A 20,008-nucleotide genomic window follows, 5' to 3' on the forward strand; every position below is an offset into this window, starting at 1 on the left:
TATTTTACTACCAATTTCTAGAAGCAGACCGATACCTGTGCTACTCAAGCTCTTTCGGAGTTTTCTTAACAAGCTATTCGAATATGAATATTGGAACGAAACTGATTTTTACGGTTTAATCCTTAAATGCCAACTTGCGAACCCTAATGTGTATGCTTTTTTTTTTTAAATTTTTGATTAGTATTCTAAAAATACATGTTAAGAATGGTCTTTAGAGAGCACGAGATGAATTCGTAGGCAGTTTCCCAGGATTCAAAATAAAATGATTTAGATTTTTTTGTAGTTTTCAAGCACTTGCTTTCGTTGAAGTTAAAATTGATAGGAAATGTTTCGTCTTCTATATTGTACATATATTTTCATTTCAGCTTACAAAAAATTGGACAAAGGTAAGTATTTCTTTTATTTATTAACCGAAAAGAAATCATGGTTAATAAATTTACAAATAATGTTCAAAAATAAATCTATACAAAGTACTTGGGGATGAACAGTAAGCAAAAAATAAAAATACCTCCATGAATAACTTTTCATCTACGTTCAAAGACTCAGTATTAATAGTTCAAGGTTGTGACCTTAATTAAGGTAATAAATATGCCCTATGCTTTATATGCTAATTAATGACCTTAAATGTGCCCCAAATATGCAATAATCAATATTAGTTGCAGGCAATATTTTCAATTTTGAAATCAGACACAAAAGCTCACCTTTTTTTTGACGGATTTGGATTTTTCCCTTTTAAAATCTAGGATGTAGCAATCATCTAGGAAATACAGTCCAAATAGTTTGATCCGGTTCAAGGTTCGGACCCTGAGACGTTAATTTCACAATTTATGTATTTCATAATATCAAGAGAACTTTTCAAGCAAATTATAATTTTTTTGAAAAAATTGTAAAATTCGTTTATCCAAAGATTATTTCTAGCAAAAAATAAATTTTAGCAAATATTTATTATTTTATTTAATATTAGTCGAAGAAAGTTTGATTGGTATAAGGTTACAATTTTTACGTCCTTTTAAAGAACGTAGTTTTGCATGACAAAATGCCTTCAAGTACTTCCTGTCGATTAGAATTGTAAGTATTCGACTTTTTCAAAATTCGAAATTTTCGAAATTCACAATTTTTCGAAATTTGGAACAGCAGAGTAATAAGAGGTGAAATATGAACTAAAAAGCGAAAATCTTCTTTGAAAATCTTCGTTCTTTCAAAATTTCAGAAAATCAGTAAACAACGAACATATTTGAAATTTTTATGCCCAAAGGTGAACAGAACGAATATCTTTGTTTCCAACCATTATACTTGAATCTCTGAAGCAAAACAAAAAATTCTTTTTGGCTCCAACTGATTGAAATATTCAAAACGGAAGATTGAACCAAAAAATTTTCATCCGTAAAAATGCTTCAATTGACTGAAAATCTGCTGGTATAGAACCGAAAAGTAATCATGTGCAAAAAAAAACAATAACTTAAAATTAGAGATTGTAAAAAATGCACATAAATATTTTTAATAGGTTAAGCTTTTAGAGAACATGATTGTTGTCAAAGTGTAAAAATGTGCAGGTGATTTTAAAGAACTCAAACATATGGAATGCGAATCTCCCTTTTTTTTGTTGTCGAAGACGGTGTTAATGAATGGCTCCAACATAACAAATAAATTAAGACAAAAACATAAAAAACGCTCCTCGTATAGTTTAAACTATTATAACATTTTTAGAGCTGCCAACTACGACGCATTTTGCAAAATATTTTATAGAATAGTGGACAAACAAAACAAAAGCTTTAATAATGTTGGCTAATTTTGCCAATATTTAAAAAGCTTCCTCATGATCTTTATGGCTTCCCCGCAATGTGGAATAAAATGACTTTTTTTTAAAGGAATTCTTGAATCGTTCATGTGTGTGTTCATGTGTAATAACTTTAATTAAAATTTACTAAACAAGGAATCATACATTAAAACTTAAACATTGCTACTACTAAAAGAAATCGTCCTATAAAGCAAAGAAAGTTTGCAGCCTTGCATTTTATCTACTGCTGTAAGTCTCACAACAAAGAATCATACATTAAAACTTAAACCTTGCTACTACTAGAAGAAATCGTCCTACAAAGCAAAGAAAGTTTGCAGCCTTGCATTTTATCTATTGCTGTAAGTCTCATAACAGAGAATCATACATTAAAACTTAAACCTTGCTACTACTACTAGAAATTGTCCGACAAAGCAAAGAAAGTTTGCAGCCTTGCATTTTATCTGCTGCTGTAAGTCTCATAACAAAGAATCATACATTAAAACTTAAACCTTGCTACTACTAGAAGAAATTGTCCGACAAAGCAAAGAAAGTTTGCAGCCTTGCATTTTATCTACTGCTGTAAGTCTCACAACAAAGAATCATACATTAAAACTTAAACCTTGCTACTACTAGAAGAAATCGTCTTACAAAGCAAAGAAAGTTTGCAGCCTTGCATTTTATCTACTGCTGTAAGTCTCACAACAAAGAATCATACATTAAAACTTAAACCTTGCTACTACTAGAAGAAATCGTCCTACAAAGCAAAGAAAGTTTGCAGCCTTGCATTTTATCTACTGCTGTAAGTCTCATTCGTTTGCCATATGCAAGAGTGTTATTGGCGGTTAATATTTTACACTTACTTCATTTTATGTACATTTGATGTTATAGTTTTGAGGCAAAGCTTGACAATATCCCTTCCAATATAATTTAAAATTAGTTGTGTACTGTAAAGGAGAAAAACTATCATTTTGCTGATAACTGTAAATTAATTTGAAATTATCAATTGTCAATGCACTTGATGATATTAACCTTCCGTTAGTCGCGCACTTGTTTCCGACATGGTTAATCGCGTTGCACCTATGAGGTGTTTCTGATTTTTTGAAAGCCAAATGAAATTTAGTCTAGTTTAAATAGTGAATTGTTACCAATTTAAGACTCTTTAGAGAGATAAATATCAAAAAATTTATTTCGCGAAGTACCGAAGATAAATTTTTCTTGTTCCCGCGTCGGATCTCTTCCTCCATCACAAGATGTTCAACCAATTGACGCAAGAAGGTTCTGCGTTTTTTACTCCGTAACCATTTTCTGTGTATATAACTTGACCATTTATACCTGCTACGTTGAGAGGGACAGAAAATGAGATAAAATATATATATTTAATTCATAAAAATATTATATCCATAATACTTGCGTCAATGGTCGCGCTGCACCAGAGGGGTGATTTGAGCGATTCCAACTCTCCATCGACATGTTCTATGGTCGGTTTTACACGGACATTTGAGTAATCCAAAGTTAGGAAGATAACATTAGGCTCGACCCCCGGAAAAACCTATTGACGGCAAAGGAGGTGGAAGTGCAGTAGGGATGCACCTGTGAGGTGCGCGCGACTAACGGAAGGTTAAAAGCTTGTTAGTTGTCATAGATTTTGGTTTGAAGTGTAGTTTCGAATTATTACAGTAATTTAATTTTGTGTATATGTGTGGTTATATTTATATTTCCGAGGTATAGTAATCCAATATTCCTTCCAATTCGATTTAAAATTAGTTGCGTACTATAAATACGTGCGGCAAGGATTATGCTAAAAATGTATAATTCATCAGATTAGATTCATTGACAATGCACTAACTGATGTCAAATGCTTGCATTAGGCTTATCAGCACGAGCTGACACCCAGTTCCCCTAAGCCTATATCAAATAAATTAATTTAGGCTTAGCGTGTCTATTAAATTATTGCATATAATTCATTTTTCTATGTACTATGCGTTTGTATTTTCATTTCTGAGATATACTGTGCCAATGTTCCTTCCAATCTAATTTAAAATTAGTTGTTTATTATAAAGATGAACACACGGAGTATGCCGATAACTGATCACTAAAAGCGGATATGATCAAATGACAATGCATTTGATGATATGAAATGCTTGCCATCATTGATTTAGATTTAGTGCGCTTTCTTGAATTAATATACAAACTTTTTTTAATGTAAATCAGTGATTATATTTTTGAGGTATACTATGCCAATGGTTCTTCCAATTTAATTTGAAATTGTTCGCGTCTTAAACAGGTGAGCATCACTTATTATGCTACAGAGATGGAGAAGTAATATTCCAAGTGCTTGAAATGCTCCCTAAATAATTTATCTAGAGTTACATTTTACACGTTGGGCGCCAAGCTAATTTTACATGGCTTGCTAATCTGGCCACGGTACTAAATTTGCAAATATTAGACGGATTTTGCTATGATTTAGAAGGTTTATTATGACATATCTGACCAAAGTGGTGAATTATATAAGCCTACGAATTGTGTAGAAATAGTGGTGGATAAAAATCTACTAAATTGAATTTATTAAACCAAAAATCACAAAAATTAAGTAAATTTTGAATAAATTTTCTGCAATTCCGTAAAAGAGTGTAAATTTTATAGTTCTATATCATGTTATACGCTGTCAGACAGCTGTTTTTCGCGGCCTATATAAAAGGTCAGTGTCAGCAAGCTGGGGCAGACGCGGCCTAAATGTAATTTCAGTGTCAGCCACCGGTGGTTGATGCCACCTAAATGGAAAGTCCAGTGTCAGCCACCGGTGGTTGACGCCACCTAAATGGAAAGTCCAGTGTCAGCCACCGATGGCTTAAGCGGCGCTCAACGTGCTAAACGCTGAATCAATTTTCTTATCAGATATAATTTGATATCTGAACATAACATAACGCGTGTGTGTGAAACCTCATTGGCTGAGCCACATGGGAAGAAGTTTGCAGATATTGAATTGCATACTTTCACCAGGCATTCAATTGAATCATTTAATAAAAGTTGGAAAGCATAAAATTATTAAATTACAGCGAAGCAGAGGTAGTGCTTCTTTTCAATAATTCTTTTCTTCACAATATTTTTTTTAATGAATAATATCATTTTTTTACAGGTTCACACAAGTCACAGTGAATGATGTTCGTTGAAAAAGAATCCCCGTCAGATGCATAGCTATGATCCTGATTATTGTGAATTAACGTACTCTCTAATATTACATTTAATTTGAAAACTATTTCTGTTACTTTCGTTTTAAGTTGTTTGTTAAGGTTCTGAAATAAAATAAAATTGTATTTTGAAAAGAGTTTCGTTTTTGGTCAATGAAGTAAATATACAGGGTTATTCATAATTCCCTCCGCCTGCAAACGCAATTTTTTTTATTACAACTGGCTTCAGTGGTACGTGTTATTGCCATCTACCGGCAACTGCTTAAATTAAAACTTGAATACTTTCGGAATAATTTCATATGTTCTTTTTTGCCATATTCGTCTTCGTTTTTTTACTATAACGCTTCGAAACACCAGAGGGAATTATGAATAACCCTGTATATTTGAAAAACTTAGCGGAAGAACCGGTTAAGTGACACTTTAGTGATTTTGAGTTAATGAGAGCTAAAGTTTATACATTCCTCCACTTTCTTTTTTCGGTCAATTCTTATGATTTTAGCATGTTTGTGAGGACATGTCTCACAAAATTTTTGTAGGTCTATTTATTTAATTCTAACTCTTTTATCAAGAAAGATTTTTAATGATATATGTGCGTAGCATTAGCTTGTTTTCATGGACGATTCTTAATGCTTTTCATCGAATATAGTTTGTTTGAAAAGATACATATATATATATTTATGATATATTATTTTATACATATACTACAATATACTTTATATTTAGGCTTATATTCATAGAATAAAATTTTAGCAACAAACTTATACGAAAGTTTATCTAACATTGTTAGTCCGAAAGCCGATCAAAAGCAATCCGGAGGCCGTGTGAACTCCATCCGCAGATGTTTAATCGGTATTTAGCTCTCTAATTGGCGAGAATTCGGCAATTTTTGATTTTAAAATAAAATGCACTTCTAAACAGCACTGATTGTGATAAAAATGTTTTGTCATTTTGTTATAACTAAAGGTATTTCTAAAATTCAATGCAAGCATTTTTATTAGTTTTAATACAAAAAAGATCTAGATATAGTTGTTGAAATACAAATTATTTTAAATTTTTCTTTAAAAATTATGCAGTTTAATGAAAAAATGACCAATTTTTATTAATAAAAATGATTGTAAAACAGTTTTTTTTTCTGTCGTAGTAGACAATGTCTTCATGATTAGTTACGCGATTCTTACTTTTCATTATTTAATTTGCCACTTCACAAATTTCCGCCGTTAATCAATAATCCACTCAGTGAATATGCAGCTTTTTTCTTATTTTCAACTTCTTAACCACGAGTCTAGAAGACGAGAGAACACCTGTTTAAAAGACAAAGTCACATTAACCTTCAAAGATAATTCTTTTGAGTGAAACTTATCAGCATTTGCGCAAAATGGCTGAACAAATACGAAAACCTCTCGTGGTTAGCTCGATGCCGATGGAGCTCTCATAAGTTTCTACCAAAGTAAAATTTACATCAGAATGGTAACAGGGAGCAAAATAAAAATTGGCTATCCATCACTGTGTTTCGTTCATAGGTAGACTTAATTTGTCTCCACTGAGCCATGCCGATTTTTATGAAAAAGTTGCCATTCGTTTTGTCAAACATGTAAGTACGCTTATCATTTCGGATTTAAAAGTCAATATTTTAAGCGAGAGCACACAACTTCAAAATAGTTGATGAGGCTCTTCTTATCTACAATTTAACAATAATATAATTCGAAAAATAGACATTTTTTCACAATAGATATAACTGATTTGGTAAATTGTTGCTGTTTTAATATGAAATATTTATTCAAACGTTCGTTTTGCCAAACATATAAGTACGCTTATCATTTCGGATTTAAAAGTTAATATTTAAAGGGAACGCACACAGCTTAAAAATAGTTGATGAGGCCCTTCTTACTAACAATTTAACAATAATAATTCGAAAAATAGAAATTTTTTCATAATAGATATAATTGATTAGGTAAATTTTTGCTGTTTCAATGTGAAATATTTATTCAAACGTTTGTCTTGTCAAGCATATAAGTACGCTTATCATTTCGGATTTAAAAGTCAATATTTTAAGCGAAAGCACACAGTTTAAAAATAATTGATGAGGCCCTTCTTATTAACAATTTAACAATAATAATTCGAAAAATAAAAATTTTTTCACAATAGATATAACTGATTAGGTAAATTGTTGCTGTTTTAATATGAAATATTTATTCCAACATACGTATCACGAAATCTACAATGAGTACTTAAGAAATATATTCTTTACAGCCTAGCGAGTAGAATAAGTACCAGAAAAAATTGTTGTTTACTGTAATTTTTGATTATCAGCAGTTGATCTCGAGTATTGGAATCATGCTGAATGATTGTGTCGGCATATCTCTTTTTAATTGTGTGCTCGATTTTACGATGTTGATCATTACCGATTTATTGATTATTTAATTTAACTTCAAGAAGAAAAACGAGTATTCAGCGAGTAATAATAATAATGAACTGTAAAAATTGCCTAAGCGAAAAATAATATTTATTTTAACTCGACTTTTTTTGAGAAAAAAATAGTTAAATTTTTTTTCTACTGCAGTGTGTCTGAAATACAAACAAACTAATGCGAATCAGTAATTAAAATATTGTATGTTGAAGGTGTTTAAAAGTTTTTTTGTCTTGTCTCTTTCAATTATTGATTCATGAAAAAACATAAATTCTTCTTTAATGTATGGAGACTGCTGTTTCAAGTTTTTCGTTTTCTCGATTTTTTCCCTCTCCGCGATTTGTGTTCGATACCAAGCAATACAAGGATACTTCGAGTTTGCCTCGACACAGTTGATGCATGAACTCTTTTCCTTGCATTCACTCTTTCTGTGCCCACTCGAGCAGCAATTGGCGCATGTTTCCTCGTACTGGCAATGCTTGCTGAGTGCCCGAGCCTATTGCATTTATAGCAGCCCAAGGGCCTGAGGTATTCTTTGACTTTGTGGGTGTACCAGCTGAGGCAGACGCTACCCTTTCTGACAATTTCGCCGAAAGAACTAGGATCAGACGAACTACCTAGTGAACACCTTTTTTAGAATTAATTGAAAACAAAGCCTCCACTTCTTTCTCATTAATCTCTCTATTGGTCTCTTCTAACCTGGAAACTAGATCCTCTTTACTCAAAGTCTTCTCAACCTCATAAATTATGGCTCGTGGCTTAAATCTCTTAATTTCCTGACACTCCAGGTCTTTGCTCAACGGGAAACTAGTAAGAAAATTTATTCGGAAAAACAATTTAATAAAACCCATAATAAAAAGAAAATGTTATTAATTTTATTACAAAAAAAAGTAAGTAGTTTGATCCGTTTTTATTTATTTGGTGTCCTTTTAACCGACCTGTTCAAACGTCTTTTGAGAGATTTGTATTGAAAATCAGCAAACTTTTAGTTGGTNGACAAACTGAAAAAATGGGTAGACTCGCCCCGGTTTACGGTAATCTCTTCCTTAACCGGAAAATAAGGAGATGACTTGTTTTCGAACTGATCGATTTAAATATATTTTATTTCTCGAATCATGTTCAAGTCTTTCAAGGTATATAGTGTATGATTTTTTTTAAATATTTGTGTAATAGTAAAATTTTCTAAATTTTACTGGAATTTTCATATTTTGCTCCATTGACAAACTTGCAATCTAGTTATACGAAATGTTTTATCTGTTGAAGAAGTCCGTTGATTGAATGTTATATTAAATTAATAGTTGAAAAAAAAAACGTTGCCTTTTCAAAGTTCTATATGTTGTGGTTCATTTTATACCTGATAATATAGCGATAAGTAAAATTTCATTATTTACAATGTTAACATTCATTTTAGTATAATGGGTAGACTCGCCCCATACGAGAGATTTGTCAGCAGTTCTATAAAAATATACAGTAACAGCGTAACGGTTAATATTTTCTAATATCGATTTCACAGTTTTAAAAAGGGATAAATAGGGAATCCGAAACACCTATTAAAAGCCTTTTTTCTTTAATATTTACGAAAGTTTGACCAGTTGAAAGTTGACAAACTGAAAAAATGAGTAAACTCACCCGGTTTACGGTAATCTCTTCCTTAACCGGAAAATAAGGAGATGACTTGTTTTCGAACTGATCGATTTAAATATATTTTATTTCTCGTATCATGTACAAGTCTTTCAAGGTATATAGTGTATGATTTTTTTTAAATATTTGTCTACTAGTAAAATTTTCTAAATTTTTCTGGAATTTTCATATTTTGCTCCACCGACAAACTTGCAATCTAATTATACGAAATGTTTTATCTGTTGAAGAAGTCCGTTGATTGACTGTTATATTAAATTGACAGTTGAAAAAAAAACGTTGCCTTTTCAAAGTTCTATATGTTGTGGTTCATTTTATACCTGATAATATAGCGATAAGTAAAATTTCATTATCTACAATGTTAACATTCATTTTAGTAGAATGGGTAGACTCGCCCCATACGAGAGATTTGTCAGCAGTTCTATAAAAATATACAGTAACAGCGTAACGGTTAATATTTTCTAATATCGATTTCACAGTTTTAAAAAGGGATAAATAGGGAATCCGAAACACCTATTAAAAGCCTTTTTTCTTTAATATTTACAAAAGTTTGACCAGTTGAAAGTTGACAAACTGAAAAAATGGGTAGACTCGCCCCGGTTTACGGTAATCTCTTCCTTAACCGGAAAATAAGGAGATGACTTGTTTTCGAACTGATCGATTTAAATATATTTTATTTCTCGTATCATGTTCAAGTCTTTCAAGGTATATAGTGTATGATTTTTTTTAAATATTTGTGTACTAGTAAAATTTTCTAAATTTTTCTGGAATTTTCATATTTTGCTCCACCGACAAACTTGCAATCTAATTATACGAAATGTTTTATCTGTTGAAGAAGTCCGTTGATTGAATGTTATATTAAATTGACAGTTGAAAAAAAAACGTTGCCTTTTCAAAGTTCTATCTGTTGTGGTTCATTTTATACCTGATAATATAGCGATAACATAAGATAAACTAGGCTTCACTTTATATGATTATTTTAAAAGCCAAATTATAATTTGATTTGGAACTTCCTTAGAAAAATGAAACTATTGTTATTCCTAAAGCTTATTTGGCTATTGATTTTGAACGAAATAATTTACCAAAGCAATGCATATCATCTAAAAAACAAGCAGGAGATAGATTTAAGAAAACTGACGACATTATTCAAAGATGGGGAATTAATGAATGTTAATGAATATAAAGTCAATCCATCCCTCAAAAGCATCAATATTTTGGTGAATGATATTTATAAAGGTAAGTAAATTAAGTTCTTATTTATATACTTTTTATGTTTATCTTTTTTAAATTCACCTCTTATTATATCACTCATTGACCTTCAGTGTTATCTGGCTAAGTAAAGAAAAATATGCTTGGTGGAAAAAATAAATAAGCAATTTTGAAAAGTCTAGAACATAACATATACCTAAATTTTAAGAATATTTAAGTTGAAATTCAATTCGCAGTTAAATTTCAGAGTAAATTGATAAGTGGCTTTAGGGTTTAGAATTAAATTAGTGCAAAGTTCAATCTAAATACGTTAACAAATTACTTCTTTAATATAAATGACAATTTTTGGCTTTCTCACTATTAACTAATCTAAAGTAATTCAATAATTTATTAAAAAAAGTGCCTTCTAGATGTTTCATTACAACAACAAAAAACCATGTTTCCATTGGAGTACTAACTATGCTTAACCTAATATATTATATTACATAATACTGTCCTTAAGTCATGGCAGACCTAGTTAAAACTCTTTATACGTCTTAGTAACCGAAAAGTTAAAAGACACTTTTGTCCACAGGTAAACAAAACGTACATTTCACTAAAAAAGATAAGGTTATTAAGTTTGCTAATGCCACTCATAAAGAAGAAGTAAAAACTTAATGATCTTCAAATTGCATCTGAATTATTAATTTTGACTTGCAATTGATTAACATCTAATAGTTAATAAAAAAGAATAAACTTATATCAACCCAAAAAAATTTTTTTGGGCACCAACTTATTACCTGTTACGGAAAAAAGAAAATCATACAAGTTAATTTGTAATAAAACAAAATGATAAATCTCTTTCATATCATTGACATTATTTTTGATATGGAGCTTAAATTTAAAATGAATGTCAAGGTAGGATATATTTTTAAGTAGACTGTACTAAGAAATTTATAATTTGATGGATTTGTAGGTTCATATTTTGGAATATCTTACTTTTTAAGTGATTCCATTTGACTTTTGTTTATTAGAAATGGAATTTTCAAGATTTCCTTTCTTTAAAAATCAAATGAATTTCTTTTCCATAATAGTTTTTAAGGATGGTTGTATCCTTTCCTCTTATTAGTTTTCTGGGAAGACATTTTTTACTAGATTTTTAGAAAAGGATTTATACTGTATTAGTAAGAGCACCTCAAAATTTCCGATGTTGCAGTTAATAACAGCAGAAGAATTATTTCTGNGACAAAATTTTAATATAAAATGGAAACAAGAGCTTTGACATGATTTCCTTACTCAAAAGATGTGTAATTAGTATGACGCTTTATTTTAAACAGTTTAAATTAGTAAAGAATATCATTTACTACATTATTTTTAAAATTTCTAATACCTCTCTCTATACTTTTAGAAGCAATTCATGAATGCAGTGAAAAGGACTGTCCTGGTGAAAATGCCATATGTAAACCGTCGGGTCATGATTACACTTGCGTGTGTATGAAAGGTTTCAAACCAAAAGATGATACTAAAGAAGGAGAAAAGGATTTAGACTGTATTGGTAAGAGCAAACATAATTTAAAATGAAAGGTAAAAATTCCAAAGTTTCAGTTAATGACACCAAAAGTGTTTTTTCTGACAAAAGTTTAATATAAGATGGAAACAAAAGCTTTAACATGCTTTCCTTACTCAAAAGATGTGTAATTAGTATGACGCTCAATTTTAAACAATTTAAATTAGTAAAGGATATCATTTACTACATTTTTGCTAAAATTTCTAATATCTCTCTCTATACTTTTAGAAGCAATTCATGAGTGCAGTGAAAAGGACTGTCCTGGTGAAAATGCCATATGTAAACCGTCTGGTCGTGATTACACTTGCGTGTGTATGGATGGTTTCAAACCTAAAGATGATTCTGAAAAAGGAGAAAATGGTTTAGACTGCATTGGTTAGAGCAATCATAATTTAAAAAGAAATGTATCACCTCAAAAGTTCCATTGTTCCAGCTGTTCATTAATCGTATAAAAATTTTAAAAAAAAGTTTTCAACACATTACTTTAAGAAAAAAGATATATGTGTTTCTCATAAAATTTCAGTCAATTATCAATTTTAAAAAAATCTTTGCTATAATTTTTTTTTACAACAAAACAGTTTTACAAAATTTTTTGTACTTTTTAGTAGAAATTTATGAATTTCGTATGGATAGAAATTAATAATAATAATATTTGAATAAATAAAAGAAAGATAAATTTTGGAAAGTCTTTCGCAAAAAAAAAAAAAAACATCCATTAATAAAGTATTTGGGGAAAAGTCTTTCTCAAAAAATGATAGAAATTATTTCCAATAAGAAAATCTTACTGTCACTTTCCATTCTGTCACTTTTTTAAATTCAGTGTTACATTCACTTCCCGAAAATATTCAGTAGGATGAATGACTTAAGAGAATCACGATTCCCGAGTGATGCTTTAGGCGAATCTCTTTCTACCAATTCCACAAATAGGTGACTTTTGGTTTTTGTACTAAATGTTTATTTGTTTTAGGAAATTCCTTTGAGTTTTTTTAATCTGGTCGCCCAGTGGATGCCCTGGATAGGGAGACAGATTCGATTAAACTGCTACTTCATGACTCAATAGCAGACATTTGAAATGTTTGATCTTTGAGTCTGTGAGCCGGGTCTTTCCTACATGTACGAAGTGCATGTTCTATCCATCTTCATAAAATCACATAGGCTCTTAATTTTTACAGGGTTCATGAACTCATGAATTTGATCTAGCTAGTGCTATCAAGCGAGATTGGCAACAGCAAACTCGCCTAATTTTCAAAAGTTTAGGAAATTCTTTTTACAGGAGAATTTTTGTAAGCTGAAGAGAATGCAGTAAAAATCCTGGTCTCAATGTGACAATAATTAAGTTATCAATTATATTGTGAATCTGGATACAAATTGAGGAAAAGTTCTACGAAAGCAGGAAATAGTGCGATATTTGAATATGAGTAATATTAGAAAGAACGTACAACACAATAATTTGATAACTTTATGAATGATATTTTCAAATATCTTCTGGCCTAACCACCAATGTTTTTTGAATTTTTCAGAAAATTCTATTTTTATATTTAAAGTGGTAGTAAAATCTTTGTTTTTTTTTCTATTGCATTCTGTTTTTTATAAAACTAACGAACGAAATTAATTAAAATAAGAACGTTTCTAACTATGACAACAAATTAATAAATTAAACAAATACATCTATAAATTGGTTCGATCAAGTTCTGGAAAAACTATAAAAAAATTGTCGATAATTGAATTTTCAATTTATGTTTCATTGCCACTTTAAGATAGCAATTTTGAAAAGAGCTAAAATGAACAATTTTGATAAAAGCTTCCATAACATCCTCTGTATCTAATAACTTTGAGTAAAGTCGGTCGAATTCTAGTTTCTAAGAACTAGAATTTTTAAAATGTCTTATTTTAAAAATTCAATTTCCGAGGAACTTTTCGACTGATATTATTAAAATTTTGTATTTTACCAGTTAAAATTATATTCTTTAAAATGATGTAAAAACTGTATACCTTACAATTTAAAAGTTTTTCGACTATTATTAAATAAATTAATGAAAAGCATATAATACTTGAAGTTATTTTCTGCATGGAATTATTTTTGGATAAATGAATCTCATAATTGTGAGCAAAGAATGTTTCAATTGACTCAGATATCTATTGAAATATGACGACATACATTGAAAGTAAAATTAACATTAATTGGTCCATTCTCTGGACAGCTCTCCTGTCCAAACTATTAAGACCATTTTTCGCAGATTACGGCTTTCCCTTATATTTTGAGGGCTAAGAATCCGAATCCCACGAAAAAATGATGCTTTTTCAAAGATAAACGTTTTTGCTCCTGATTTCGTAACTTTAAATATCATCTGCATGAATTAATTAGCATACAGGGTGTCTCAGTTAAGCGTTTCAGAACTTCTAAGAGGGGTAGGGGGCATCCTGACGACTCGAAATCATATAGCAATGTGGGGTCGAAAATGCTTTCCTGAAGCGGTGACGTACACAGAAGCACTATAAAGAAAAGAGACCGTAAGTGAAGAATCGCTATAATAATACACTGAAAAAATTATATGGCCTCCTCGGTCACCCGACCTTTCATGTCTTGATTTCTGGAGTCATATGAAAACACTGGTTTATGACACCCCTGTTGATAATGCTGGTTGCAAGATTCGCAGTAGCTGCCTGCGAGATATACCTGGAGTATTGCAGAATGTTCGAATGTCCATGCGCCGGAGAAGTGAGGTGCACATTGTAGCCGGTGGCAGAAACTTCGAACACTTACTTTGGCTCATGTACCATATAATTTTTTCAATGTATTATTATAGCGATTTTTCACTTACGGTTTCTTTTCTTTATGGTGCTTCTGTGTACGCCACCGCTTCAGGAAAGCATTTCTGACCCCACATTGCTATATGCTTTCGAGTCGTCAGGATGCCCTCTACCCCTCTTAGAAGTTCTGAAACGCTTAACTGAGACCGTATATTTACTTCCTCGAAAAATTAAGATTCATTTCTGGAAAGTAAAGATCTGATCATTAGATAAAAATTTATTCAGGGCCGATCGTTTTTTATTATGCGCCAAACATTGAATTTTACTGGAGCTCTCTGACTTAGTTGTCTCACCTGAAGCATGGGTTCGAATCCCACCTAACCCTAGATTTATCTTCTTGCTATCTTTCTCTGAATTGTGGTGTGGGGAATTATAAATCGACTATGCCAACCTTCATCTATCCAGATGTACCTTTTGATAGATGAAGGTTGTCGATATTTATAATTGACCACAATGGTGACCCGGACGTGATATGAACTCGCTAACATGATGGATGGTTCATATTAAAACAATTGATTTGATTAATATAAACTGCTCAAGGAAAGATCCGGAGAAAGTAAATAAAGTCTCCCGATAATAAACAATATAGAAAAAAAATGAGCGAAATGCTATAAACAAAGAAAAAAAATGAAAAAAAAATGAGCGAAATGATATAAACAAAAAATGAAAAAAAAAATGAGCAAAATGCTATAAAAACAAAAAAAATTAAGAAAGAAATGTTTTTTTTAAAAAAATGAGCAAAAATTTTATAAATAAATAAACAGCATGAATCAACTAGTGGAATATGTTCATCGAATTCTATCACAGATAAAATTATGGAAGGGGAGTTACGTGGAGCGTAGTGTAACTACCACTATAAATATTAAATACGAAATCACTAGTATATAAGACGCGTTAACTTGATTCTTCGTAGAGGTAACTTAAAAGTTGACATAGTCGTAGTTTAATACCCCAGAGTGCAGAAATGACAACTTGCTACGGTACGGACATCAAACATATATTTTAAAGTAGTAGCTTATCAATTGTGATTCTTGGTTAAATAAATTCAATTAAGCAGATTTTTATCCACCACTATTTCTAAATAGTTTGTAGGCTTATATGATTCACCACTTTACAGTAGTTATGCAATAGCAAAATGGCTTTAAACACGAAAAGGCACATTTATCTAATGGGCATAAGACCAATTCTCAGCTATGCATTCCAGGCAGGGGGTGGGGGGAGCGCTTACAAATACACAAAGAAAGAGATTCAGAGTCTTCGAACACAAAACCCTAAGACGAATCACTGGGGCTCCCTGGTTTGTCAGAAATAACACCCTCTTTAATGACCTCAAAATCGACGAGTGCCTTTTTAAACACTTAATGTAATGTGACAATTTATTTTCTATTTTTACCAAAGCCTTTAATTTTTCTTTAAACGTTTTCCTTTTTTCCAATTTAGCAATTTTATTTTTAACTTTCTTGTTGACCTTTCTCATGGTCATTGCGGTCATCGCACTTCCTGTGGGGAAAGTCAGCCAACCCCTCTATTCACGCCTTTCTTTTTCTTCTATTAATTTTAGGGGGGCTAACTAACCAATCTCTTTCCTTTAAATTTCAAACTCTCCGCCTCTTAAAATTTAATTGGTCGTAGTTTTTCTGGTCTACCCCAGTTAAGGAATTTTTAAGTCTTTTAAAATACATTCTCTTTTTCTCGAGCCTTCGGGCAGGTTACCCTTTTTCTCCGAGATGTGGACTTCGGTCCGTATCGAGGGATTTCTTTTTAAATTTTCCTAACCTTTATTTTAAATTAAATCCATAGCTGTAATCAATTTCTGTAAAATTTAAAATAACATTTTATACCTTTAATTTTCTTTAACATTAAAAGCCCTCTCAAATTTTAGTCTTCTTTTCATATTTATTTTAACGGTTAAATTACTCGTTCTTTTATATTTAACTTGATGCATGACGCCTTTGGATTGATTAAATTCTCTTGTCACCTATTTCCTTTTAAAAGATATATTTTTTTGTGCCACAAAATGTGTTGCAATCATATTGTTTGTTTGTTACGAAAAGTAGTTTTACAAAAATAAATTTTTAGTTGAACAGAAAGTTTGGTGTGTTTATTTTTTTAGCTTTACCTTTACAGCTATTAGTTATCACCTTTTTCTTTCTGTATGTGGTGAGTACCTTTTTTTATTGTTATGGGCATGCATAAATGTGAATTTATTAGTTTTTCTTATTGGAAACATCAGATTACTGTTTAAATCATATATATTGTTTGGATATAGCATGACTTTATCGTATTTATCATTAATCTTTAATTTTCTTAGTTTTCCCCCTTATTCTAAATTTGGTGATACCAATTTATCCAATTTGTTCAAAACCTCACACTTTGTGACCCTTTGAACCTATTGAGTTATTGTTATCCCACATTAGCATTGTATTACCACTTTCCTTAATGATCACATTCCCCTTTAATTTAATTTAATTATCCTTTTATATATTTCGGCCTTAATTTGTTTTATCACGACATTTCAATCATTTAACTTTTTTTTATCATGACTATATCCAAATACAAGTACTTTACCAATGATTTCAACCCATCTATCAATTTTATTACATAAATAACTTTATCTTATACGCACCAAAATATATATTTTTATTAAACCCTTACACACGTTCTCCTTAATCATGATGATGTCTACTTGTTTGAGGTCTTATTAGCTATTTTGTTTAGAGTTATCATTTTAATTTTCACAAGCAACATTTACGACTAGTTTGCAAGCATTTAAACACAGAGTGGAACAAAGCTATTGGAAAACTTACTCCAACTCCAGGGCTTGAAGGATCAGTTTNGCGATTTATTTTTATGTATGACCCAGACTTGATTTTATCAATTATTGTTCATTCTGAGATTTAACTAAATGTTAACGCAGCACCTCCCTTCCCTTCCACCACATATTCTTTAATTTAGATGAAAGAGCAGATATCCATTAATGTATAGGTACTCTGAAAAACATGATTAGTTAGTAGTTATGCCATGCCCAAAGCTTCTGCTACTTCTCTTGTATCTCTTGCTAACGTCAGTACTACAGGCTCCTACCGGCACTACTTTATGATAAAGGAGTGGAGTGTCCTCTTCTGGGACAGGTGCTCCGTATAATACTTCAGCCTAGCCTAGTAGTTATGTCATGCTATACCTTTTGTAAAGCAAGCAAAAATTGTCAAATATTTGCAAAATTTACTTTGTGGTTGTTTAACGTTTTTTTTTTAATATTTTGGCGTGCCCGGAGCAGTTGGCATCTCCGTCAGTGGTATCTGTCGTTCTACTTAACAGTGACTTATTTAACCCGTTAAGTAATTGAGCACACTCGCTGGACTATGCATCCGTACCAATTACATAAAATAAACTGAATTTAGCATTTTATAAAAAGATTTAGGTTCAAGATGTATCTAAACATTATGAAAGTGAGGTAGCATCACAATAATTGTTAGATGATATTTCAAAAATTGGTAAAAAAAAATTTCTCTGTTACAGCTGACTACGTTTGTAAAGGCACTGAATGCAAGCATCCATCATCTAAATGCGTAGCCAAGGGTGCTGATTTCTTTTGTGAATGTGAACCTGGATACAAACTAAGGAATGGCAGACAAAAAGAAACAAATAAAGAAGAATGCGAATGTAAGTTATATTATAAAAAATTTGCACAAAAAATAACAGAATTTTATTCCTCAATATATGCACACTATGTACTGCAATATCATGCAAGTATTTTTCTAAAATTTTTGCTGCTTTAAGCTATTCTCTTTCCAATAAAACATAATTTTATTTGATCCAATTTGTTGTTTAACACTAGAAAGACTGAAACTTACTACATACCTAAATTGCCCAAAAACAGTCAAAACGACTGGATTGTAAAAGAATAAATAATGTGTAAAGAAATTTGGTTAAAATTAATTTTTAATATTTTTTGTATTATTTACAGTTATATTACAAATTATTAATAAATATAACAATAAAAAAATTAAGTGTTGTACAAAATTCTAAGAAATTGTGTCATTATATACATCATTGTTTTTCTAATTGAAATTAAAAGCAGTCAAAACTTGCAGTCATAACTTCCTTAGGCAATCTAGTGTTAACGAAACATATATTAAGTAGAATACTTAATTGTAATTTAGGTTTTGTGTTTTCTCGAGTTACAATCAAATTTCTCCTACGGTGTAACTTGGTTCATTTTCCAAGAATGTTGTATAAATGCATCATCTTATAACATATACTCAAAATTCTAAAAATCTATTTAGATTTGAGGCATATCTAAAACTCTTATCGTTGACATTTGGAAAGTGATATTTGTTTAAAGTATTATTTAGATGATATGGCAAAACCTGTAAATAAATTGTGCAGTTACAGATGATTGTTGTACGTATTGTTTGTTTTTTACCAATAAAGCGTTGAAATTTGTTTTAGACAATATGCCGATAATGTCAAAAAGTTAGTAATAAAATAATGTTTTTACAGTTTCATACTACGTTTGTAAAGGCACAGAATGCAAGTTTCCGTCAACTAAATGCGTAGGCAAAGGTACTGATTTCTTCTGTGCATGTGAGCCAGGATACAAATTAAAGAAAGGCAAGACGAAAGAAACAAATAAGGAGGCTTGCGTATGTAAGTTAATACTTAAATAACTATTACGTCATTTTATTCTATTCCGGAAGCATAATATGTAATACAGTATCAGTACTGATTCACATTTGTCACCATTCCCTACGGTTTTGATTACACTTGTGAGTGTAAGGATGGTTTCAAACCAAAATATTATATCATCTTTCAAAAAGAGAAAAGGATGATGTGTGTGTGTGTTGGTAAGAACGAATACAAGATTGCCACACTCTGGAAGTGGGGACAAACATTTTGTGAGATTATCGTAAATGTTACAGCCTTTAAATTCACATCAATTTTAGGAATTCAGCTGTTATAAAAATATTTAATTTTCTAATGATTTTGATCGATAGTTATTAGCTAAAACATTTTTATACCTTGATATTTTTCTACCAGGTTCTAAACTCTTCTTGAAATTGCAAATCCTGAACTATACCAGGTATATTTCACGCATATTGCGTGAGAATTTGAAAATAAATCTCCCACAAATAATATTTTTGTTGGTGAAAAGTTGCAATATTTCTGGAAAAAAATTTTAAAACAGATTTTTTAAAGGAATATATATATACTAGGAGGCTCCGCCCCCTGCTCGCTAACGCTCGCCAGTCTCACGCTTTATAAAGAGTAATTCACACGAATCTGATACTTTTTGTCTCTCTCTGATCTTGAATATTGTTTGTAAACCTTTGAGTAATATGCTTTTTTCAATATATATATATATATATAATATTTTTGTTGGTGAAAAGTTGCAATATTTCTGGAAAAAAATTTTAAATATATATAATATA

General features: G+C 30.8%; 2 long non-coding RNA genes across 2 annotated transcripts in view; both read left to right on the plus strand.

The window, feature by feature from the left end:
* On the plus strand, positions 1 to 5,102 carry LOC139426629 (uncharacterized). The gene is made up of 2 exons (XR_011637850.1): positions 1 to 386; positions 4,914 to 5,102. It is a non-coding gene; the product is annotated as an uncharacterized lncRNA (long non-coding RNA).
* A 12,584-nt stretch (positions 5,103 to 17,686) lies between these two features.
* Positions 17,687 to 20,008, plus strand: part of LOC122273159 (uncharacterized) — a 4,065-nt gene continuing 1,743 nt past the window's right edge. Inside the window, exons 1-2 of the long non-coding RNA XR_011637641.1 lie at positions 17,687 to 18,239; positions 19,080 to 19,226. This is a non-coding gene — a long non-coding RNA (uncharacterized lncRNA). The remainder of the gene's footprint in view (positions 18,240 to 19,079; positions 19,227 to 20,008) is intronic.

Source organism: Parasteatoda tepidariorum, chromosome 9, assembly GCF_043381705.1.
Source record: "Parasteatoda tepidariorum isolate YZ-2023 chromosome 9, CAS_Ptep_4.0, whole genome shotgun sequence".
Classification (NCBI taxonomy): Eukaryota; Metazoa; Arthropoda; class Arachnida; order Araneae; family Theridiidae; genus Parasteatoda; species Parasteatoda tepidariorum.